Here is a 26,065-nt window from a genome sequence, read left to right on the forward strand (position 1 = left end):
TGATATAAGCCATCCAAGAATACGTGTTTCTTATCAGTTACTGAAAATCCACAAAACCATAAAGAATACCCCCGGTAGACCGATAATTTCACTTATAGGGTCACTCACAAGTAACCTTTCCGAATATATAGATCAACATTACAGCCAAATTTGAAAAAAATACCATCATTCTTCAGAGACTCTACCGAGGTGTTAAACACCCTAAACAAGATCACATGGGAAAAATAATTAATTTGGGTAACATGTGATGTGACGTCCCTATATACAAGCATATCCCACTCTGAAGGTATGGAAGCAGTAGAGCATTTCATGGACAAAGATCCCAATATACCCTCATCCCAAAAAAGAATTTATTCTAAGTGGGATAAACTACATACTAACACATAATTATTGCCATTATGAAGGGAAATTCTACAACCAGCTATGTGGTACAGCTATGGGGACCAAGTTCGCACCAAGTTATGCCAATCTATACATGGGCAAATGGGAACCCATTTTTTTGGGACTCATGCCCGGCTAGAGCGGACTTGGCCCTCTATTGCAGGTACATAGATGACATACTAATGATATGGAAAGGCAGTATTGAGGACCTTGAACCCACCCTCAAAGTTATGAATAATAATATGGTTAATCTAAAATTCACATACCATTACTCATATGATCATATCAATTTTTTAGACCCAAGTATCAATTCAGCAAAAGGGGTAATCAATACATCCACCTACTTTAAACCAGTAGACTGCACTAACTACCTGCATCAAACAGGCTGCCATCATGACAACTGGATCAAAAACATTCCTAAAGGCCAGTTGATGAGAGTGAAGAAAAACTGCTCGGAACAAGAGGATTGGCGTAAACAATCACAGATTCTTCTGGAACGTTTAAAAAAAAAAAAAAAAGAGGATACAATATGGCAGTAATCAACAAAACAGTTGAAGAGGTGGTTACAGAACTAAAAACATGCAATCCAATAAAGGTATTTTAGATGTCCACTTTATTAATGAATTCAGTCAGAATAAACAAAGAATAGAAAGAATCATAAAAAGGCACCGGAGTGTCCTTAAAGAGGAGAACATCATTGGACAGACACTAAGTGACAGACCCCACTTTATATATAAGAAAACACGAAACCTCAAAACTATTTTGGCTCCTAGTGTTATAGAAAAAAGGTCCGACACAGTAAGGGGTATACAGGGTGTCACGCCGTGCCTGGATTTGAACCTGGGACTCCTGGTTCCCAGCCTGTTTTTCTTTTCCTGTGCCACCAGTGGTATCTGTTTATGTTTGCAGCTTTTTGGAGACCTGTTACCTGCAGTGGATTACTCTCTGGCTCCACCTGCTTGCCAGCTGCAGGTAGTTTTCTAATCAGCTCTGCTATAAAGGGCTGCTTCACTAATCATTTGGTGCCTTGACATTGTGATTGATTTCCTTTGTTTTTGCCTCTGTTCTGTTTCCTGAATTCCTGTTGGATCCCTGGCATCTGAACTCGGCTTGCTGATTGACCATTCTTCTTGATTCCCCTTTTTGCATTATGAAAGATTGGACTGCTTTCCTGGCTACTGACCCTTGGCTTGTATTCTGACAATTCTTTTGTATCCTGTATGCTTACTTGGCTACTGTGTCTATCACCATGCTGTGAGAACTGTAAGCTTAACTGGCTGCTGAGTCTAAGCAACTATACTGTGACATCTGTTTATCCTGAAGCCAAGTACCTGTATACTTCCTTGGCTGTTGGTACTAAACTCCACTGCTGTAAGAACTGTATGTTAATCTGCTTGCTGAGTCTAAGCAACGCTACTGTGACATTTGTCTTCCTGAACCCCAAGTTGCCTTACCGAGATACTGGCGTATGCCCGGCCCCTTCCTGAACCCCAAGTTGCCTTACCAAGATACTGGTGTATGCCCGGCCCATTCCTGAACCCCAAGTTGCCTTACCGAGATACTGGCGTATGCCCGGCCCATTCCTGAACCCCAAGTTGCCTTACCGAGATACTGGCGTATGCCCGGCCCCTTCCTGAACCCCAAGTTGCCTTACCGAGATACTGGCGTATGCCCGGCCCCTTCCTGAACCCAAAGTTGCCTTACCGAGATACTGGCATATGCCCGGCCCCTTCCTGAACCCAAAGTTGCCTTACCGAGATACTGGCGTATGCCCGGCCCCTTCCTGAACCCCAAGTTGCCTTACCGAGATACTGGCGTATGCCCGGCCCCTTCCTGTACCCCAAGTTGCCTTACCGAGATACTGGCGTATGCCCGGCCCCTTCCTGAACCCCAAGTTGCCTTACCGAGATACTGGCGTATGCCCGGCCCCTTCCTGAACCCCAAGTTGCCTTACCGAGATACTGGCGTATGCCCGGCCCCTTCCTGAACCCCAAGTTGCCTTACTGAGATACTGGCGTATGCCCGGCCCCTTCCTGAACCCCAAGTTGCCTTACTGAGATACTGGCGTATGCCCGGCCCCTTCCTGAACCCCAAGTTGCCTTACCGAGATACTGGCATATGCCCGGCCCCTTCCTGAACCCCAAGTTGCCTTACCGAGATACTGGCGTATGCTCGGCCCCTTCCTGAATGGTCGTCTGTGTCTGTTGAAGGACTTCTGCTTGAACTGTTCTTTTACAAAGACTTTCATTTGTTTATTATCAGTTTGGAATATAACCTCGATGTGCTTTACCTCTTGTTTTCCTTGCATTACCTTAGTAAAGTTACTTTAAGAAAAGCCCTTCTTTGTTCAGTGTTTCTATTCTGGTATACTGAGTCCTACTCACCTCTTAACATCCTCTCAGCTTAACTCAGCCATCATCTTGCACATGCTCCAAACCCCTGAACCTGCTCAGCCGAGCATGACACAGGGAGATGTCCTTAAAGGTTTTTTTTTCCTTGCCACAAATGCAAGGTTTGCAAGCATGGTCTTAAAACTAGCACTGTCCAATCATATATAACCAAAGAGAAATTTAGAGTAAACCAAATGATCCGCTGTAAGGATAAAAGGCATCATATATCTACTAGAGTGTTCCTGCAGACTGCAGTATGTAGGCCAAACATGCAGACCTCTAAGAGACCGGATTAGGGAGTACCTTCTTAAAATAGAAGGAAATAAGGATGAAGTCCCCTTATACAAACACTTCAAGGAAAAACATAATTGAAATACTAACGCTCTTAAGTTTATGGGGCTGCAGAAAGTATACAAGAACTGGAGAGGCGGGAACTTTAAGAAAAAGCTTCTCCTAAATTAATGCAAGTGGATTTTTTAACTAGACTGCATTCATCCCAAAGGCCTAAATGCTGACTTTGAAGTAGCACATCTCTTGTAGACTTTATCAAACATGTACTCTACCCCCTAACTTGCCTATAACTTTGGCCTTATCTGATTGTTCCCCTGTATAGCCTATGTAGGTGTGCTTTTACCTCTATGTCTTTATAGGTACTTTTGAGCCCCCTTTGGGTCTTTTTATTAATTGATGTAGCAATCCATTATTTATGGTTTTAAACATCTAAAGTCCAGCTATCACCCCCTTTCCCCCCAACTCATGTTGTCCCTATGCTTATTTAGGGGCACTACACACTTTTTTGGCCTTACCGCAAATCAACGTAAGCAATTTGCGTATAGTCTTTTTCAATGGAACTTCCATTGTGCTGGTATTACAAGTTTTTTTTTTTTGGGCCAAAAAGTGAGCGGTACACCCTATCCCGTCAAGATTGGTAACGCATTATAAAGTCAGTAGTTATTAGTTTTACACTACAAAGCTGTAGCATAAAACTCATAACTAAAGTGCTAAAAAGTACACTAACACCCATAAACTACCTATTAACCCCTAAACCGAGGACCTCCCGCATCGCAAACACTAAAATAAAATGATTAACTCCTAATCTGCCGCTCCGGACATCGCAGCCACTAGAATAAACATATTAACCCCTAAACCTCTGCACTCCCGCCTCGCAAACACTAGTTAAATATTATTAACCCCTAATCTGCCGCCCCTAACATTGCCGCCATCTAACTACATTTATTAACCCCTAATCTGCCGACCTTTAACTATACTAAATTTATTAACCCCTAAACCTAACCCTAACCCTAACACCCCCTAACTTAAATATAATTAAAATAAATCTAAATACAAATTACTATCATTACATAAATTATTCCTATTTAAAACAAAATACTTACCTATAAAATAAATCATAAGCTAGCTACAATATAACTAATAGTTACATTGTTTCTATCTTAGGGTTTATTTTTATTTTACAGGCAAGTTTGTATTTATTTTAACTAGGTAGAATAGTTATTAAATAGTTATTAACTATTTACTAACTACCTAGCTAAAATAAAACCTAACATAAGTTACACTAACACCTAACACTACACTACAGTTAAATAAATTACCTAAATGAAATACAATTAAATAAATCAAAAACAATTAGCTAAACTACAAACCTCCCCCCCACTAAATTACAGAAAATAAAAAAACAAATTACAAGATATTTAAACTAATTACACATAATCTAATAGCCCTATCAAAATAAAAAAGCCCCCCCCCCCCCCCAAATAAAAAAACCCCTAGCCTAAACTACCAATAGCCCTTAAAAGGGCCTTTTGCGGGGCATTGCACCAAAAAAAAATCAGCACTTTTACCTGAAAAAAATACAAACAACCCCCCAACAGTAAAACCCACCACCCACACAACCTACCCCCCAAATAAAACCCTAACTAAAAAAACCTAAGCTCCCCATTGCCCTGAAAAGAGCAACCAAGATGGCGTCCCTTAGATTCTGAATAGCTGATAGAATTCTATCATCCAATCGGAATTAAGGTTGAAAAAAATCCTATTGGCTGATGCAATCAGCCAATAGAATGCAAGCTCAATCCTATTGGCTGATTGGATCAGCCAATAAGATTGAAGTTCAATCTTATTGGCTGATTGCATCAGCCAATAGGATTTTTTCAACCTTAATTCCGATTGGATGATAGAATTCTATCAGCCAATCGGAATCTAAGGGACGCCATCTTGGATGACGTCATTTAAAGGAACCTTCATTCATCGTCGGAAAGAAGAGGATGGTCCGCGTCGGATGTCTTGAAGATAAAGCCGCTCCGCGCCGGATGGATGAAGATAGAAGATGCCGTCTGGAGGACCACTTCTCCCCGCTTGAATAAAGACTTCTTGCTGCTTCGATGAGGACATCTCCCGGCTTCGTTGAGGATGGATGTTGGATCTTCAAAACTGTAAGTGGATCTTCAGGGGGGTTAGTGTTAGGTTTTTTTAAGGGTTTATTGGGTGGGTTTTATTTTTAGGTTAGGGCTTTGTTTTGCAATAGAGCTAAATGTTTTATTTGGGGGGGGTTGGTTGTGTGGGTGGTGGTGGGTTTTACGGTTGGGGAGTTGTTTGTATTTTTTTTCAGGTAAAAGAGACGATTTCTTTGGGGCAATGCCCCGCAAAAGGCCCTTTTAAGGGCTATTGGTAGTTTAGGCTAGGTTTTTTTTTTTATTTTGGGGGGCTTTTTTTAAAAATTTTGATAGGGCTATTAGATTAGGTGTAATTAGTTTAAATATCTTGTAATTATTTTTTTATTTTCTGTAATTTAGTGTTTTTTTTGTAATATAGTTAATTGTATTTGATTTATTTAATTGTATTTCATTTAGGTAATTTAATTGTAGTGTAGTGTTAGGTGTTAGTGTGCGACGAATCAAACCTTCTCAACGTCACAGTAGAAGGGTGTGGGCATGAAGGGGTTAATGGCACACAGCTCTGGTTCCCTTATCCGTGCAACTCTGCAAAAGGACCTTAAAAGAGACACCACATTAATCAAATCCGGTCCACACTGCCCTAATTAGCAATTTCCCTGCTGCCACCACCAGAACTTTTAAATTAAATTAAAGGGGAGTTTTGTGGAACCCCTAAAACTCACACTATTTAATACTTAGGTAACGTGCCTTTAACCCTGTCTCAACAGGAGTGTGAATTCGGATATTAGAGCCCAACAGACAGAATGAGATTTCCTATGTGTTTAATAACAAAAATATCAATACAGGTTACACAGTGCAAAATTACAAAGACATTCAGAATAACATACAAATACAAAGCTACAGTTCTTTAAAAACAAACTGGGACATGAAAAGAATTACTCACAATACCTAACTTATTGCCAAGTTCCTTTAGATATGTGGAGAGCTGCCAATTCAGATGTTAGTTGCTTGGTCCCAAGGGCAGTTCTGCCTAAAAAGTCCTGCTGTTGCAAACCTAAACCTAACTTTTCTATGTCTTGTCAAAGACAACACCCTGGCCATGATTTACAACAACTTCAGCCAATGCAAAACAAGTCTTAGCTCCCATTATCAGTCTCAAAGGGGAGGAGAGTTCTGCATTCCTACACACAGTTACCCAAACAGCATTAGGCTAAGGAGGGGGAAGGGGGCTCAGCCCACAGCTTCTCTGAATACAGATTCCACACAAAGAAATAACAGTTCACCTTAACCCCTTCCAAGCTGAGACAATACCACCTCTGCTGAGCAGCCAATCCAGGCATCAACTACTCCACATGATTGTATCATGACATAGTGTAACTTAGGTTAGGTTTTATTTTACAGGTAAATTTGTATTTATTTTAGCTAGGTAGTTATTAAATAGTTAATAACTATTTAGTAACTATTCTACCTAGTTAAAATAAATACAAACTTGCCTGTAAAATAAAAATAATATACAGGTATATATATTGTAGCTAGCTTAGGGATTATTTTATAGACAAGCATTTAGTTTTAAATAGGAATAATTTAGGTAATGATAGTAATTTTATTTAGATTTATTTAAATTATATTTCAGTTAGGGGGGGTTAGGGTTAGACTTCAGTTTAGGAGTTAATAAATTTAGAATAGTGGCGGCGATGTTTGGGGCAGCAGATTAGGGGTTAATAAAGCTAGGTAGGTTGTGGCGACATTGGGGGTGGCAGATTATGGGTCAATAAGTATAATGTAGGTGTCGGCGATGTCGGGGCGGCAGATTAGGGGTTAATAAGTGTATGATTAGGGGTGTTTAGACTCGGGGTTCATGTTAGGGTGGTTAGGTGTAAACATAAATTTAGTTTCCCCATAGGAATCAATGGGGCTGCGTTACTTAACTAAACGCTGCTTTTTTGCAGGTGTTAGGCTTTTTCTCAGCTGGCTCTCCCCATTGATGTCTATGGGGAAATTGTGCACAAGCACATATAACCAGCTCACCGCTGATTTAAGCAGCGCTGGTATTGGAGTACGGTATGGAGCACAATTTTGCTCTACGCTCACTTCTTGCCTTTTAATGCCGGGTTTATAAAAACCTGTAATACCAGCGCTGTAGGAAAGTGAGCGGTGAGAATAAAGTGCAAGTTAGCAACGCACACCTCTAACAGCAAAACTCGTAATCTGGCCACATGTGTTTTAATTATGTTTATTAAGATCTGTTAAACATTATCTGTCCTCCTCACTATTATTAGTAAATGTATTCATCGATTAGGGAATATACAATTGTAATATTTTTAGCAAGTGCTAACTTTAACTTTTATAATGGCATTGGAGCAATAATACTTTTCTATATTAGTCCCTATTTAAGTTATGTTCTATGTACATAGCCTGCATAATGCTATGATTATCCTATATACATAGGTCTAATCTGTGTCACAGAACATAACCTGCATAATGCTTAAATTATCCTATATACATAGGTCTGATCTGTGTAACTTATTATGGATTCACCTGTTACTGTATCACTATTAACATGCAATTAATGGTATTTGTTACTTCCATTTGATATTGTGTATCACTTTGTATCTATTTGTAGCGCTGCACATTATATATATATATATATATATATATATATATATATATATATATATATATATATATGACACACTACATGCTGCCGTCACAGTTGGTCGCTTGTTAGGACTTGTGATATATACATAAAAGTGGGGCACTTTTGCTAGCAGTAGAGCATATGACATGCCACGTGACATACCTCAAATTCGCCCATAATAAAGATGGCGGCTCTAAAGGCCGGATTACTTACGAATCAGATATGTCATGTGACCTAACCGGTACCTTTAGATTTACCAAGAAGGCAGCATATTATAGATACGTACACAGTCCTCTCACAACCTGGAGCTACACTCACTGACACACCACTGCCTAAATTAAACGGTGCCATTCTCTGTCACCCGCTCTTTTTTCTGATAGGCTAAACAAGCCTTTAAATACTTTAACTCAGGAGCTGATATAGTTCTTGATAAAGGCTTTGCCATAGGCCGAAACGCGTTGATCGATCCTTTGTACTATTTTGACATAGCAGCCCGAGTTTATACGGTGAGCACACTTCCTTTATCAGCTCTGGTATTTTTGCACTTTTTGGTGCATCTGTCTCTCTTTTTTTTCCCTAGGTATTTGTGTTAAACTTCATCTGATCCTTTACAACGGACCAGTCCCTGCACTCTTTTCTCTTGGGAAAATACTTTAAAAAAAAAAACCATTGGAACTTTCTATACCTTTTGGACAATATTGCACTGGACAACATACAATTAATCATCATTTTTTTACCTTTTCACCCATTATTCATTCATTTTCTTATATTTTAATTATTATTATTTTTTTGCTGCAGCTATTCGCTACACATATATATATATATATATATATATATATATATATATATATATATATATATATATATATATATTATATATCTTAGCCAATGATATTAGATATGTTTCCTGTATAATGTTTTTACAATGAATGCTCACTGCCATTGTTGTTTTTAAATCCTTCCTACTGTTTATAGTTTTTAGTTGTTTTTAAATAGATTAACCGGATTATCTACTTATAAAGTACAAACTGGTATCTTGTGAGAAGCCACTGTTTATTAAATTATACATTCAAACGTTAAATGGTTTGTATTTGATATTAGATGTTTGTAATAGTAATTTTGTAGCACCTTATCACTTTGGAGCTTTTTACAGAATTTTGTAACAATATTCTGTAGCTTTTTGTAGCACTTATAGCACCCAGTCACTTTCTCTAGCAGCCATTATCCATTTTGGCAGCTATCACTTATATCCTGCGCACTGCAGTGTAATCTATGAGACATCAGCCCCTTTTCTCTTTTAACTCCTAGAGGCATTATAAAAGATACATCACTCACGTATATTAACCACGCACTTTAGCCCCAGAGGATGGCGCTCCTTTCATTCATAAAGAAGAAAAAAAAAAAAAAAAAAAAGGTACGTATTATTTAAAAAAAAAGATGCTTACATGTAAATTTTCATGAATATAAGTGACCATGTTTTTAAGAGTATTTTTAAAAAACGGGCACTTTCTCATTAAACTTGACATTCACTTTAAAAGGGACACAAAAGTTAAAATTACACAAATTATTTTTTTCTGATAGAGCTACTACCGTTATTAAACTAAACACAATCTTTGATACGCACACTTTTTGAGGCACCAGCTCCTACTAAGCACTGGCAAAAGTGCACAATAAAAGGTCTATATGCGTTTTGTTTGAACACTTTGATGGTTGCCACATTATACAGGTGAAAGGAAAATTAAATTAACTTTGAAAAATTGCCAAAAAAATCTACTACTTATTTGAAATTCAAAGTATTATTTTGTTGTCTTCTTATTATGTATTTGTTGATTAGGCAATTCCAGAATGTAAAGTTTAAATAGCATTCATAAACCAATATAAAAATAAAAATGCATAACGGCAGAAATATAAAACCTTCTTAGTTACAAAATTAAAGTATAATTCTGAACAAAAAATATACGAGTATTTAACAGAAGAGGATTGAGGGAGTTAGTAGTACCAAATATTGGTCCACATCATTCTGTAGCTTAGAAGATAAGCGAGTACCCGCAGTGGTGTGTGCAAACTCCCCACATCAGATCATTTAGTAGAATTATAGAATATATACAGAAAATTGACATGAAAGTTTTTTTATATAAGGTTTTTGACATTAAATCAGGTTACTGTAAAATGATAAAGCACACATTCTACTAAACTGTGTAATATTTCAATCTGCTGTTCTTCTAGGATACAACGCATTGCATATAATCGTTCAGGACAAAACATAATTAACAGACAACCAAATACTTTCCTACCAGCATGTAAATTCTCCCACTTTAGCAGGTAATTCTGTTTACACCAGTGAGCTCCCAGTCCCAAACTCCGCAGGTACAATCCCTGCCACGTGACTACACTGTCTCTGTGCCACACCCCCTTCGTAAACTATGCTACAAACGCAATGACGGAGCTAAACGAGTAAGATGGGTTTCAGCAAAGCGTTCCATCACTTCCGGGTACTCTGTTTCCCGGAGGATTGTGGGTCCCCGCCTCTATTCATCCTGTCTGTGGCATGCGCAGTAGGAAAACTCCCATCTTTTCCCAACAAGCTAGAGAGAGACCCAGGAGCAGCTGAGAGGGGCAGCGTGAAAGGAAACCCTGGATTATTATTCAGTCTTCTAAATATATGTTTTAAAGGGACAGCTCCCTGTTTCCCTCCGGCTCCCACCTTGGCGTGGGTCGGGTTTACGAGGTGAGGAAGCCGGGGGGAGGGTGGGTTTTCTCACCAGGCCTGGCCCGCAGAGTGAAAGGTGGAAGGGGTGAGAGAGAAGAGACGCAGCCTGAGACGTGAGCAAAGAAAGGAACCAGTTAAGAGTGGAACAAGCTATTCACCCTGCAGAGCTTTTAAACCCATTTATAATATTATTCTCCTGTCAGTTCTAGAAAACTCCTCAGCGCAGTGATCAGCAGTTACAGGGTGAGTTGGGTTCTCATTAGTGTTGACATACGAAGGGTGAGTGAGGCAAAATAAAGAATGCAAAAGCAGGTCTTGGTTGAATGGAACTGGGAAATGTCAAAATCATGACTATGAAATGCCAGGGAGAGGAGGGTGTATTGTTGATTTATTTAACGACAGTATGGGGTTAACCAGAAAACCTAGAGTCCTGGTAAGGATGTGGAGGCATGAGAATTGATAAAGGTATATAGTCACAGTGGAAGCCACTCAGTCATGAAAGTTGTCTTACATCTACAGGGTGATTAGGAGTCTTGCATACTACAGTGGTTATGACAAATGGTAAAACCGAGATTAAAAATGTAAACATTCCCATTATCAAAAAAATGAATTGGTGTTGCAAGAATATTAGAGACTTTACGAGCAGGGAGTGGATTTATAAATTGGAGGAAAAGTGATAAACACAAAATGAACAAGAGACTTGACAGGTACTACCTGTAGTCCCAACATTTGTAGAGAAAATTATAAAAAAAAAAATAGCTTGATAAGGAGGTATCACCATGTCCAAGGCGATAGATGGACCTTTCTGCTGAAAGGCAAGTTAGAATACTATGAATATAAGATACAGAGGAGATATGAGGGACACAATGTAGTAGGGATAAGGGTGGTTGTAGATTAAAAAGACTGGGCATAAGCTTCTTTGTGATTATGGGCATAGTTGATATTGAATTAGTGGAGTAAATATGTAGCATTTCTATCATTATGCGTTTTTATTTATAAAATAAATACTGTTTCTACAAAATATGAAAGCCACAACACATTTTAAGAGCCAGACAAGATTTGTTTTGTATAGTAAGATAATCAAAAAACAAAACAAGGTTAAATGTCTAAGCCATAGATCATTGTTTTTTTTTTTCTGAGTGGTCAAGTCATGTGTTAAAAGATCATATGAAATGTGTAATATGTACTTTGTACTTGAAGATATTTACTGGAGGTATCATGCACTCATAGAATTGTAAGGATATGTGTGTTTTTTTCTGATAAGCTTGCTGCTAATAAAGTTAAGTGTGCTGTATCTTTAAATCAGGGCTCGACAAACCCAGGAGCCAAGGAGCCACTGGCTCCTAGAATTTTATCCCTGGCTCCTAACTTTTTGAGTTATTCTCCATATATCTATATGCAATTACCTCTGTCTGGCTCCTAAAAATATGCCTGGCTCCTAAATATTGTTACTGGCTCCTAATTTTTAAACAGATTTGTCGAGCACTGCTTTAAATTCTTTTCAGGTAAAATTGAAATGTAAATTAATGATATAATTCAACTTGTAAACATATATTATATGGACATTGTACTGTAAACTTTTCTTCCTTTTAATGTACTTCGATGATCCATTTTACACGCTGGAATGAATTAAATTGGTAACAAGTAGAGCTGCAACAACTAACCGATATAATCAATTATAAAAACAGTTATAAACAAATCTCATAATCAATTAGTTGGGTTGCAATTAGGTGTTCTGCAGATGGCACCAGCTTCGTCACTTCAATGAGCTCTTGCACATGGTATTGTGTGTTATGGTTATGCCCTTAGCCTAAAGGACGTCTATAGACATTTACTTTTCACATTTTCAGGACAGTATAAGTTTACAACTACTCCTGGCTTAAGTGCAACCCAGAAATAACAGGAGTCATCATTTGGATGGTTTATATTAAAGGGACAGTATACACTATTGTTCACATAACCACATGTAATAGATACTACTATAAAGAATAGGATGCACAGATACTGATATAAAAATCCAGTATAAAACTGTTTAAAAACTTATTTAGAAGCTCTCAGTTTAGCTCTGTTGAAAAGGTAGTTGGAAAGCCCACTGCAAGTGGGAAATAAGACACTCCCCCCTCCCCCTTCTTTTGCATGTGAAAAAGCCCCTTTAGACAAACAGGATGCAAGCTGGAGAAGGTAGCTGACGGTATTCACATAAAACTTTGGGGCTTGGTTAGGAGTCTGAAAAATCAGAGTAATGTTATTTAAAAATAAGCAAAACTATACATTAAAAAAAAAAAAACTTTATGGGCTATATAAATAGATCCTCTACAAAACATTTATGCAAAGAAAAAATGAGTGTATAATGTCCCTTTAAATCAGGTGATTTGGGACTATTCTTTGCATGATATAGTGCTGAGATTGTTGTTTACACCTAGCCCTAGATTGATGGGAGTTATTTAAATTGATGTGCACTATTATCTGTTTGCGTAATTAGCTGATTGCTTGCCAATGCTATTACCGCTTATATGTGTATTGTATAAATAAATGATATAGTTGTTAGCGCTTTGTAATATGTACCAAATTCAACCTCTATAAGTATATATGTTATTTTAAGAGTGGACTATATATTTTGTTCCTAACCTTTATAGCTGGTTATTCATCATTGCATATAGATTTTCAAGATATGTTTACGTTAGAATGAAGTCCAGGCTTACTTTTTTAAGAGGCCCCTTGCATTGGTTGTGAGTTAACAAAGATCAATATCCCACCTTGGTGAAATTGGCAAAACCCTACTTATGCATCTCAATTATCATCTGAGCGCCTCTTCTCTGCTGCAGACAACATAGCTTGCAAAAAGAGAGCCAACCTCAGCCAGGAGCACGTGGATATGTTGACATTTTTGTATTTCAATGCAAAGTTTCTGAAAGAGTGAATAACAGAATGTTCTTAACAGTGATAATATACCTCTTTCTAGTTCTACCTTTTTTTTTTAAACAGTTTTTTTGTTTTGCTTACTTGTCCAATTTTTTTTAGCAGCAGAACAAATTTCCATAAACAGTTGTGTTAATGTAAAGTTTTAGTCTGACGTTTTATATTTGTAACACTCAGTATGTGGATTTTATTTTAAATATAGGAAAAAATGTTTTTTTATTCGATTAATTGAAAAAATAATCAGCCAATTAATCGATTATGAAAATAATCGTTAGTTGCAGCCCTAGTAACCATAGCTCCTTTATTTTCATGTTGTCATTTAAAATAGCTGTATTTGCCGATTTAAACAGACACCTCAGACGTCTTCAGAGAATTTGATTATTGCATTATACAGGTATACCTCACTTTACAGCGCTTCACTTTACAGCGATTCGCTAATACAGCGCTCTGTGGAGCTGAAGTTCAGCCTCCAAGGATTTTGAAACAGTGCTGTAATCATTGTGAGATTGCAAGAAAAGTGACTGGCACCATTTTGTTATGCTTAGTTCACTCTGTTTACAGCATTACAGTGCAATCTGTGTCTCAGTGCTATAGTCTGGCAAATTTTACTACAGTAATTGTCACTATTTTACAGGTACAGTATTTATTGAATCCTAATTGAATGCTGTGCTAGTGTTAAACTAAACGTAGCACTACTGCAACCCTAATATGTTAGTTTAAACATTTTTTAAAGTCTTTAAACACACTGGCAAGTGAATAAAAAGCTAAAACTGGCTTGTTTCACTTTAAGGCAGTTTTCACTTTACAGCGGGGCTCCGGTCCCTAACCCGCTGTATGAGCGGGATATACCTGTACTCTATTGAAAAGTCCCGATCATTTTAAAAGGGTAGTTCTGCAGCATCTTATAATACATTGAACTCCAGCTCCTTGTCATTTTAATTCTTCTATGCCAAAATATAGATTTAATATTCATAAATGTTTGTCTTTCATATCCATGGCAAAACATCTTTGAGTACAATGTCCGTTTTAAGGCTTGAATTGTAGTGGGAAAAAAAATCTTTCATTCATATGAAAGGATACCCTATACCAGGGCTCGATAAACCCAGGAGCCAGGGAGCTACTGGCTCCTAGAAATTTACCCTTGGATTCTAACTTTTTGGGTTATTCTCTATATCTATATACACATACTACTGCCTGGCTCCTAAATATTTTTATTGGTTCCTACCAACCAATTTTGTTTGGTTTGATTTGTTGACCCCTGCCCTATACATTTATAAATTTAAAAATAGGTTTAAATAAAAAGAGGTTCATTTAAAAAATATATCTTGGCCATTCCTGGTAATACTTTCCATTGAACAACTCTTCCCAAGGGGCGTGGACAGAACTGCCCACTCCCTTAGTTACCTGTATAAAGGTAACCCACAAGCACCACCCTTCCCTCTTGCTAGTTCTGTCCAGCCACATGGTAGACAGAGCTAGGAAATTCTCCCCAAGCTGTGTTTCTGAGAATTAAACTATTTTGTCAGTTTATAGGCATGTGCATTCAGATCCTTTGTTAGAATCCGAATGCAGAAGTATGTACTGTATGACTCTTTTTGGAGCCTGACTGACTCTTGTGGAAGATCACCTCGTAAAGATATGTGCAAATAAATCTCTCTTTGAAAAGATAGCACATACTTCCACATTCGGATCCTTCGTTGGGTTACATCTTTAGTAATTTATGACACCAGGGCATTTTGCCGGTTATTCTTTGATCAGCATTTATGCACCCAATATGTCTACGTCTCTGGCCAATGGTTTGGTATACAGCGATAAGCTTCTCCAACCGAAGTTGTTGTTTTGGGCCACCATGTACCGTGATATGTGACATTACATGGCTCTTGTCTGATGGCCGCTTTTAATTTAGCCTTAGCACTGAAAGATATTATGCTATAGAGAATTTCTCCTCATGAAGATGTAATTTGTGAGGGATACAGCCTCTGGATATTTGGTGCCTATTCTTCCTGTGTATTTTACATGCCTGTGCAGTTAACCTTTCTCATGGAGCATTTACCTACACATTTTTAAAGGCACATGAAACCCCAAAATTGTATTTCATGATATAGATAGAGCATGTGATTTTAAACAACTTTTTCTAATGTACTTTTTATGATCAAATTTTCTTCCTTCTCTTGGTATTTTATGTTGGAAACCCTACCTATGTATCTCTTCAGCAAAGAGTATCATGGAATCTAAGCAAATATGATAATATAAATAAAAAACCTTTTTTATTGTAAGGTCTGTCTGAATCTCTAACATTTTTTGGTTTCCTATCCCTTTAAACTACAGTGCTATGTTTATCATTGAGCTAGCAGCTCAGTTTGTAACTGCTAGTGGGACCCCATACATTATTGCAAGGTATGTGTAGTATTTGATAAATAGCGCTATTTGGGCTTCTTCATTTTTACTTTGGCTTTGAATTTGTTATATTTTATTTCCTTCCACCTAATCTCAGATCTGATTATCCTATGCGTTTCAGCTCATTTTTGGTGGGAGCTTTGTTCTCTTTTCTAAAGCTTCTAAAGAGTGAAATTTATTTGTTTTTACCTCTGATTCTGTTTATTTTTCAGACTATTCAGGTACTGCAATTACAGGTGGCCCTCGGTTAACAACGGTTCAATTTGCACTGTTTCAGACTAACAACCTTTTTTTCCAGTCATGTGACTGCTATTGAAAAGCATTGAGAAGCAGTGCATTGATTAAAAAAGCCAGTCAGTGGAGCTGTCCGCTTGTGTTGCAGCAAAGATATGCAAGCCAAGCAAGCTGAAATTAATCAATTTAACCAGACCTGAGATATTGAGCAGATTTCAAAGGAACAAGATCTTCCTGTCTATAAATCATTCCAGATTGGAATGCATAGAAAGAACTGTTTGCAGAAAAATGCAAGTAAAGTCTGTGTTGTGTGATTATTTTATTAGGTTTATAATACTGTTTAGCAAATGTTTTTGTTCATTTAACTTAGTTTAATTATATATTCTGTGTTGTGTGATTATTGTATTAGGTTTATAATGCTGTTTAGCATTTAAAGTCTTCATTTCAAAGCTTTAAAAATATTGTATTAGGTGTTACTTATGACAATTTTGAGAGGGGCATGGAACCTAACTCCCTCACTTCCATTGACTTACATTATAAACTGGGTTTCAATTTACAACGGTTTTGATTTACAACCATTCCTTCTGGAACCTAACCCCGGCGTAAACTGAGGGCTTATATATATATACGTCCACAAATTCTAAATTGGCAACAGCACTCAGTGCGTATAGAAAAATGGCCATTTTTGCAATACACACTGAGTGCTGTTGCCAATTTTGGAATTTTTGGATGTATATAACATTAGGTGGACAGACCTCACTGGCATACATGCACTTATTACCTTGAAAGAAGATAAACCTACACACTTGGGAGTGATTTCCTATTAGGTGCTGGACTTGCCTTACTGGTTTGAGATATATATATATATATATATATATATATATATATATATATATATATATATATATATATATATATATATATATATATATACTCACTCACTCCTCGGCACTCCAAAGGTAAGATGAAATAAAAGCAGTCCTTTATTCAATAGCCTTTAAAAGCATAGAATACATACAACGACTTGGTAAAATCAAATGTAGAACAGAAAAGCAGGGGGAACATCACCCTCCTGTGACATCATACGCGTTTCATGCCTCTAGGGCACTTGTTCACACATATATATATATATATATATATATATATATATATATATATATATATATATATATATATATATATATATATATAAAAACAAAAAGGAATGGCGCACATCAATTTTCAAATGCACAACATATTTTTTTTGAACTGCTGCCAGTTACCACTTACAAGGTGCCCCAATTTGACTGGTCCTAAAACTACTTTGCCACAGAGGGCTGAACTAAGATCCCAATATTATTTAAAAAGAATAGTTGTCTCTTGATGTTGTTTGCAGGCAATTTTTTTTGCAGCAGTTCAAAAAAATATGTTGTGCTTTTGAAAATTGATGTGCACCAATTCCTTTTTGTTGCTAAAAAAACAAATTTTTTATTTGTACAGGTGGCCCTCGGTTTACAACGGTTCAATTTGCACCGTTTCAGAATAACAACCTTTTTTTTCAGTCATGTGACTGCTATTGAAAAGCATTGAGAAGCAGTGCATTGATTAAAATAGCCAGTAGGTGGAGCTCTCCGCTTGTGTTGCAGCAAAGATATGCAAGTCAAGCAAGCTAAAATGAATCAGTATAAATAGACCTAAGCTATCGAGCAGCTTTCATAGAAACAAGATCTTCCTGTCAATAAATCAGTCCAGATTGGAATGCATAGAAAGAATTGTTTGCAGAAAAATGCAAGTATAGTCTGTGGTGTGTGATTATGTTATTAGGTTTATAATGCTGTTTAGCAAATGGTTTTTGTTCATTTAACTTAGTTTAATTATATATTCTATGTTGTGTGATTATTTTTTAGGTTTATAATGCTGTTAAGCATTTAAAGTCTTCATTTCAAAGCTTTAAAAATAATGTATTAGGTGTTACTTATGACAATTTTGAGAGGGGCCTGGAACCTAACTCCCTCACTTCCCATTGACTTACATTTATAAACTGGGATTCAATTTACAACGGTTTCGATTTACAACCATTCCTTCTGGAACCTAACCCCGGCGTAAACTGAGGGCTACCTGTATTTAAAAGTAATCGGGGAGAATGACCATCTCCCATTGGTTTAAGCACCCCACCCAAGCTCAGGTGTTCTCATGGCAGTGTAATAGTTGTGAATAAAAAGCCAGGGAGTCCCATTCTATTATGGAGAGTAAAAGCATTTTGTGTGTGTATATATGTGTATATATATATATATATATATATATATATATATATATATATATATATATATATATATATATATATATATATATATATATATATATATTTCAGAGAAATAGGGAATCCTGATAGTACTACCCTATAGCAAAACACTTCAGGCAGTGATTCCCTGTTAACTGTACAGGGCATTGATCATATGCCCAGACATAGAAGAGGAGGAGATAGGGAGAGACGTTTAGACCAGAGAGAGGTGTTTTGGATTTTCAATTTACACACAAAGCACCCCTGTGGTCTAAACTCGATCATGGATGTAGATTTATTTTATTAACTTTATTGTGTTTATTTATGGAAATTTACTTTAATATATAATTAACAGTTTTAACACAATATACTTGGTTTCTAATACTTTCGAATTACAAAAACCATTATATTCATTACATTTTCAATTTTACTTATACGTATTATATGGTTTTCTTTCATGTAATTAGCAAGAGTCCATGAGCTAGTGACGTATGGGATATACATTCCTGAAAATTATAAGTGAAAAAGAGGGCGCCACATAGCGTGATACTGTTGTTGTAAAATCAGAAGGCAGAATATTCAAAAAGGCTTACCAAATGGCTTTGCACCGTTCTGTGACCGGTGCTATCAGGCAGACTAACACTCTCAGTGGTTAGCACACTGGGTGGCCTCAGCTGTACAGCAGACAGGTGGATCTCAGTGATGCTTGATTGCAATAAACCAAACGTCTGTATAGACCAAGTATTGCAAACTCCTGGTATCTCACGCACTCTGTAACTCGCCTCCTGCAGCCAGGTCTATCCTTACACGGCTTCTCAATCTCTACAAACTGTAACTCATCGTCAAGTTCCTCTAGCAGTGGATTGTATCTGCTTAAGGTATGACTAGCCATATTTCTAACAAGACGATGTAATGCTGGAAGGCTGTCATTTCCCCTCATGGGGACCGGTAAGCCATTTTCTTAGTCAAACAAACAGAATAAAGGGCTTAATATGGGCTAAAAAACTGGTAGACATTTTTATGGGCTAAATAGATTGCTTTATTTGGGCATTTTATTCATATTTATGCTGACAATTTGCATTTATAAACTTGGGGAACGTTTATTAAACGGCAGGCACTGTGTTATACACCTTTTCCAGTCAGGGGGCCTTCTAGTTGTAGACTGAGCCTCATTTTCGCGCCATTACTGCGCAGTTGTTTTTTGAGAGCAGGGCATGCAGATGCATGTGTGAGGATCTGAAATTTGCTGGAAAAGCTTCTAGAAGGCGTCAATTGGTATCGTATTCCCCTCTGGGCTTGGTTGGGTCTCAGCAAAGGCTATAGCTGGGACTGTATAGGGGTTAAATTTGTAAACGGCTCCGGTTCCGTGATTTTAAGGGTTAAAGCTCTGAAATTTGGTGTGCAATACTATTAATGCTTTAAGACACTGTGGTGAAATTTTTGAACAATTCCTTCATACTTTTTCACATATTCAGTAATAAAGTGTTTTCTGTTTAAAATTTAAAGAGACAGTAACGGTTTTGTTTTAAAACGTTTTTTGAGCTTTGTTGACAAGTTTAAGCCTGTTTAACATGAAATGTTTAACATAATGTATGAAAGCCAATGTGTCTCCCCATTTAAATTTATGTGATAATTGTGTCATAGCGTCCAAACAAAGTAAGGACAGTACTGCCACAGATAATGAAATTGCCCAAGATGATTCCTCAGATGAGGGGAGTAAACATGATACTACATCATCTCCTACTGTGTCTACACCAGTTTTGCCCACGCAGGAGGCTCCTAGTACATCTAGTGCGCCAATGCTTATTACCATGCAACAATTAACGGCTGTAATGGATAACTCCATAGCAAATATTTTATCCAAAATGCCTACTTATCAGAGAAAGCGCGATTGCTCTGTTTTAAACACTGAAGAGCAGGAGGGCGCTGATGATAATTGTTCTGTCATACCCTCACACCAATCTGAAGGGGCCATGAGGGAGGTTTTGTCAGATGGAGAAATTTCAGATTCAGGAAAAATTTCTCAACAAGCTGAACCTGATGTTGTGACATTTAAATTTAAATTAGAACATCTCCGCGCACTGCTTAAGGAGGTGTTATCTACTCTGGATGATTGTGACAACTTGGTCATTCCAGAGAAATTATGCAAGATGGACAAGTTCCTAGAGGTTCCGGTGCACCCCAACGCTTTTCCTATACCCAAGCGGGTGGCGGACATAGTAAATAAGGAGTGGGAAAAGCCCGGCATACCTTTTGTCCCCCCCCCTATATTTAAGAAATTATTTCCTATGGTCGACCCCAGAAAGGACTTATGGCAGACAGTCCCTAAGGTCGAGGGGGCAGTTTCTACTCTAAACAAACGCACTACTATTCCTATCGAAGATAGTTGTGCTTTCAAAGATCCTATGGATAAAAAATTGGAAGGTTTGCTTAAAAAGATTTTTGTACAGCAAGGTTACCTTCTACAACCCATTTCGTGCATTGTTCCTGTCACTACAGCAGCGTGGTTCTGGTTCGAGGAACTAGAAAAGTCGCTCAGTAGAGAGACTCCATATGAGGAGGTTATGGACAGAGTTCACGCACTTAAATTGGCTAACTCTTTTATTTTAGATGCCGCTTTGCAATTAGCTAGATTAGCGGCGAAAAATTCAGGGTTTGCTATCGTGGCGCGCAGAGCGCTTTGGCTAAAGTCTTGGTCAGCGGATGTGTCATCCAAGACAAAATTGCTTAACATCCCTTTCAAAGGTAAAACTCTATTTGGACCAGAATTGAAAGAGATTATTTCAGACATCACTGGGGGAAAGGGCCACGCCCTTCCACAAGATAGGACTTTCAAGGCCAAAAATAAGTCTAATTTTCGTTCCTTTCTCAATTTCAGGAACGGACCGGCCTCTAATTCTGCATCCTCTAAGCAAGAGGGTAATGCCTCACAACCCAAACCAGCCTGGAAACCGATGCAAGGCTGGAACAAGGGTAAGCAGGCCAAGAAGCCTGCCGCTGCTAACAAAACAGCATGAAGGAGTAGCCCCCGATCCGGGACCGGATCTAGTGGGGGGCAGACTCTCTCTCTCTTTGCTCAGGCTTGGGCAAGAGATGTTCAGGATCCCTGGGCGCTAGAAATAGTTTCTCAGGGTTATCTCCTGGAATTCAAGGAACTACCCCCAAGGGGAAGGTTCCACATGTCTCACTTATCCTCAAACCAAATAAAGAGACAGGCGTTCTTACATTGTGTAGAAGACCTGTTAAAGATGGGAGTGATACACCCAGTTCCAATAAAGGAACAAGGAATGGGATTTTATTCCAATCTGTTCGTAGTTCCCAAAAAAGAGGGAACTTTCAGACCAATTTTGGATTTGAAGATGCTAAACAAATTTCTCAGGGTACCATCGTTCAAGATGGAAACCATTCGAACGATTCTACCCACTATCCAGGAAAGTCAATTTATGACTACCGTGGATCTAAAGGATGCGTACCTACATATTCCTATCCACAAAGAACATCATCAGTTCCTAAGGTTCGCTTTTCTGGACAAGCATTACCAATTTGTGGCCCTCCCATTCGGGTTAGCCACTGCTCCAAGGATTTTCACAAAGGTACTAGGGTCCCTTCTAGCGGTTCTAAGACCGAGGGGCATTGCAGTAGTACCTTACTTGGACGACATTCTAATACAAGCGTCGTCCCTGTCAAAAGCAAAGGCTCATACAGACATCGTTCTGGCCTTTCTCAGATCACACGGATGGAAGGTGAACATAGAAAAAAGTTCTCTGTCTCCGTCGACAAGAGTTCCCTTCTTGGGAACAATAATAGATTCCTTAGAAATGAGGATTTTTCTGACAGAGGTCAGAAAATCAAAACTTCTAAGCTCTTGTCAAGTTCTTCATTCTGTTCCTCGTCCTTCCATAGCGCAGTGCATGGAAGTAGTAGGGTTGATGGTTGCAGCAATGGACATAGTTACTTTTGCACGAATTCATCTAAGACCATTACAACTGTGCATGCTCAAACAGTGGAATGGGGACTTTACAGACTTGTCTCCAATGATTCAAGTAGATCAGAAGACCAGAGATTCACTCCGTTGGTGGCTGACCCTGGACCATCTGTCCCAGGGAATGAGCTTCCGCAGACCAGAGTGGGTCATTGTCACGACCGACGCCAGTCTAGTGGGCTGGGGCGCGGTCTGGGAATCCCTGAAAGCTCAGGGTCTATGGTCTCGGGAAGAGTCTCTTCTCCCGATAAACATTCTGGAACTGAGAGCGATATTCAATGCTCTCAGGGCTTGGCCTCAACTAGCAAAGGCCAGATTCATAAGGTTCCAATCAGACAACATGACGACCGTTGCGTATATCAATCATCAGGGGGGAACAAGGAGTTCCCTGGCGATGAAAGAAGTGACCAAAATAATTCAATGGGCGGAGGATCACTCCTGCCACTTGTCTGCGATCCACATCCCAGGTGTGGAAAACTGGGAGGCGGATTTTCTGAGTCGTCAGACATTCCATCCGGGGGAGTGGGAACTCCACCCGGAGATCTTTGCCCAAATAACCCAATTATGGGGCATTCCAGACATGGATCTGATGGCGTCTCGTCAGAACTTCAAGGTTCCTTGCTACGGGTCCAGATCCAGGGATCCCAAGGCGACTCTAGTAGATGCACTAGTAGCACCTTGGACCTTCAACCTAGCTTATGTATTTCCACCGTTTCCTCTCATTCCCAGGCTGGTAGCCAGGATCAATCAGGAGAGGGCCTCGGTGATCTTGATAGCTCCTGCGTGGCCACGCAGGACTTGGTATGCAGACCTGGTGAATATGTCATCGGTTCCACCATGGAAGCTACCTTTGAGACAGGACCTTCTTGTTCAGGGTCCATTCGAACATCCAAATCTGGTCTCCCTCCAGCTGACGGCTTGGAGATTGAATGCTTGATTCTATCGAAGCGTGGGTTTTCAGATTCTGTGATAGATACTCTGGTTCAGGCCAGAAAACCGGTAACTAGAAAGATTTACCATAAAATATGGAAAACATATATCTGTTGGTGTGAATCCAAAGGATTCCCATGGAATAAGATAAAAATTCCTAAGATTCTCTCCTTTCTACAAGAAGGTTTGGAGAAAGGATTATCTGCAAGTTCTCTAAAGGGACAGATCTCTGCTTTATCTGTCTTACTACACAAAAGACTGGCAGCTGTGCCAGATGTTCAAGCATTTGTTCAGGCTCTGGTTAGGATCAAGCCTGTTTTACAGACCTTTGACTCCTCCCTGGAGTCTAAATCTAGTTCTTTCAGTTCTTCAAGGGGTTCCGTTTGAACCTTTACATTCCATAGATATTAAGTTACTATCTTGGAAAGTTTTGTTTTTGGTTGCAATTTCTTCTGCTAGAAGACTTTCAGAATTATCTGCTCTGCAGTGTTCTCCGCCCTATCTGGTGTTCCATGCAGATAAGGTGGTTTTGCGTACTAAGCCTGGTTTTCTTCCTAAGGTTGTTTCTAACAAAAATATTAACCAGGAGATAGTTGTACCTTCTTTATGTCCGAATCCAGTTTCAAAGAAGGAACGTTTGTTACACAATTTGGACGTAGTCCGTGCTCTAAAATTCTATTTAGAGGCTACAAAAGATTTCAGACAAACATCTTCCTTGTTTGTTGTTTATTCTGGTAAAAGGAGAGGTCAAAAAGCGACTTCTACCTCTCTTTCCTTTTGGCTTAAAAGCATCATCCGATTGGCTTATGAGACTGCCGGACGGCAGCCTCCTGAAAGAATCACAGCTCACTCCACTAGGGCTGTGGCTTCCACATGGGCCTTCAAGAACGAGGCTTCTGTTGACCAGATATGTAAGGCAGCGACTTGGTCTTCACTGCACACTTTTGCCAAATTTTACAAATTTTATACTTTTGCTTCTTCGGAGGCTATTTTTGGGAGAGAGGTTTTGCAAGCCGTGGTGCCTTCCGTTTAGGTAACCTGATATGCTCCCTCCCTTCATCCGTGTCCTAAAGCTTTGGTATTGGTTCCCACAAGTAAGGATGACGCCGTGGACCGGACACACCAATGTTGGAGAAAACAGAATTTATGCTTGCCTGATAAATTACTTTCTCCAATGGTGTGTCCGGTCCACGGCCCGCCCTGGTTTTTTAATCAGGTCTGATGAATTATTTTCTCTAACTACAGTCACCACGGTACCATATGGTTTCTCCTATATATATTTCCTCCTGTCCGTCGGTCGAATGACTGGGGTGGGCGAGCCTAGGAGGGACTATATGGCCAGCTTTGCTGGGACTCTTTGCCATTTCCTGTTGGGGAAGAGATATCCCACAAGTAAGGATGACGCCGTGGACCGGACACACCGTTGGAGAAAGTAATTTATCAGGTAAGCATAAATTCTGTTTTTACCTCCATTTTCAGATCGACGATATACTCTTTATATATATATACCATTACCTCTACTGATTCTCGTTTCAGTACTGGTTTGGCTTTCTACTACATGTAGATGAGTGTCCTGGGGTAAGTAAGTCTTATTTTTTGTGAGCTATGGTTGGGCACTTTTATATAAAGTTCTAAATATATGTGTTTAAACATTTATTTGCCTTGATTCAGGATGATCAATATTCCTTATTTCAGACAGTCAGTTTCATTATTTGGGATAATGCATATGAATAATTAATTTTTTTTCTTACCTTAAAGATTGACTTTTTTTCCTGTGGGCTGTTAGGCTTGCGGGGGCTAAAAATGCTTCATTTTATTGCGTCATTCTTGGCGCGGACTTTTTTGGCGCAAAAAATTTCTTTGTCATTTCCGGCGTCATACTTGTCGCCGGAAGTTGTTTGTGATGGCGTAATTTTTTTGACGTTTTGCGCCAAAAATGTCGGCGTCGCCGGATGTGGCGTCATTCTTGGCGCCAAAAAAGCATTTAGGCACCAAATAATGTGGGCGTCTTTTTTGGCGCTAAAAAATATGGGCGTCATTATTGTCTCCACATTATTTAAATCTCATTGTTTATTTGCTTCTGGTTGCTAGAAGCTTGTTAATTGGCATTTTTTCCCATTCCTGAAACTGTCATTTAAGGAATTTGATAGATTTTGCTTTATATGTTGTTTTTTCTATTACATATTGCAAGATGTCTCAGATTGACCCTGGATCAGAAGCTACTTCTGGAAAAACGCTACCTGATGCTGGATCTACCAAAGTTAAGTGTATTTGTTGTAAACTTGTGGTAACTGTTCCTCCGGCTGTAGTTTGTGATGAATGTCATGATAAACTTGCTAATGCAGATAGTATTTCCATTAGTAATGTTCCATTACCTGTTGCTGTTCCATCAACATCTAATACTCGGGGTGTTCTTGTTAATATAAGAGATTTTGTTTCTAAATCTATTAGGAAGGCTATGTCTGTTATTTCTCCTTCCAGTAAACGTAAAAGGTCTTTTAAAACTTCTCATATTTCAGATGAATTTTTAAATGAACATCATCATTCTGATTCTGTGTCTGATGATGATTTTTCTGGTTCAGAGGATTCTGTTTCAGATATTGACACTGATAAATCTTCATATTTATTTAAAATGGAATTTATTCGTTCTTTGCTTAAAGAAGTCTTAATTGCATTAGAAATGGAGGAATCTAGTCCTCTTGATACTAAATCTAAACGTTTAAATTCAGTTTTTAAACCTCCTATAGTTATTCCGGAAGTTTTTCCCGTCCCTGATGCTATTTCTGAAGTAATTTCTAGGGAATGGAATAATC

General features: G+C 38.5%; 2 protein-coding genes across 6 annotated transcripts in view; one reads left to right on the forward strand and one right to left on the reverse strand.

Annotated features, from left to right (window-relative positions):
- Window positions 1-10,246, reverse strand: part of ORC4 (origin recognition complex subunit 4) — a 348,821-nt gene extending 338,575 nt beyond the window's left edge. For 2 of the 4 annotated variants that reach the window (XM_053698281.1, XM_053698278.1), the window contains exon 1: window positions 10,115-10,246. The gene's annotated coding sequence lies outside the window, so the exon portion shown is untranslated. Of the gene's footprint in view, window positions 1-9,155; window positions 9,196-10,114 lie in introns of all 4 variants that reach the window. The other 2 variants (XM_053698279.1, XM_053698280.1) reach the window with 2 other exon arrangements.
- A 131-nt stretch (window positions 10,247-10,377) lies between these two features.
- The window catches only part of MBD5 (methyl-CpG binding domain protein 5), a 902,668-nt gene continuing 886,980 nt past the window's right edge, over window positions 10,378-26,065 (forward strand). For both annotated transcript variants that reach the window (XM_053698283.1, XM_053698282.1), the window contains exon 1: window positions 10,378-10,773. The gene's annotated coding sequence lies outside the window, so the exon portion shown is untranslated. The remainder of the gene's footprint in view (window positions 10,774-26,065) is intronic.

This window comes from Bombina bombina, chromosome 1, assembly GCF_027579735.1.
Source record: "Bombina bombina isolate aBomBom1 chromosome 1, aBomBom1.pri, whole genome shotgun sequence".
NCBI lineage: Eukaryota > Metazoa > Chordata > Amphibia > Anura > Bombinatoridae > Bombina > Bombina bombina.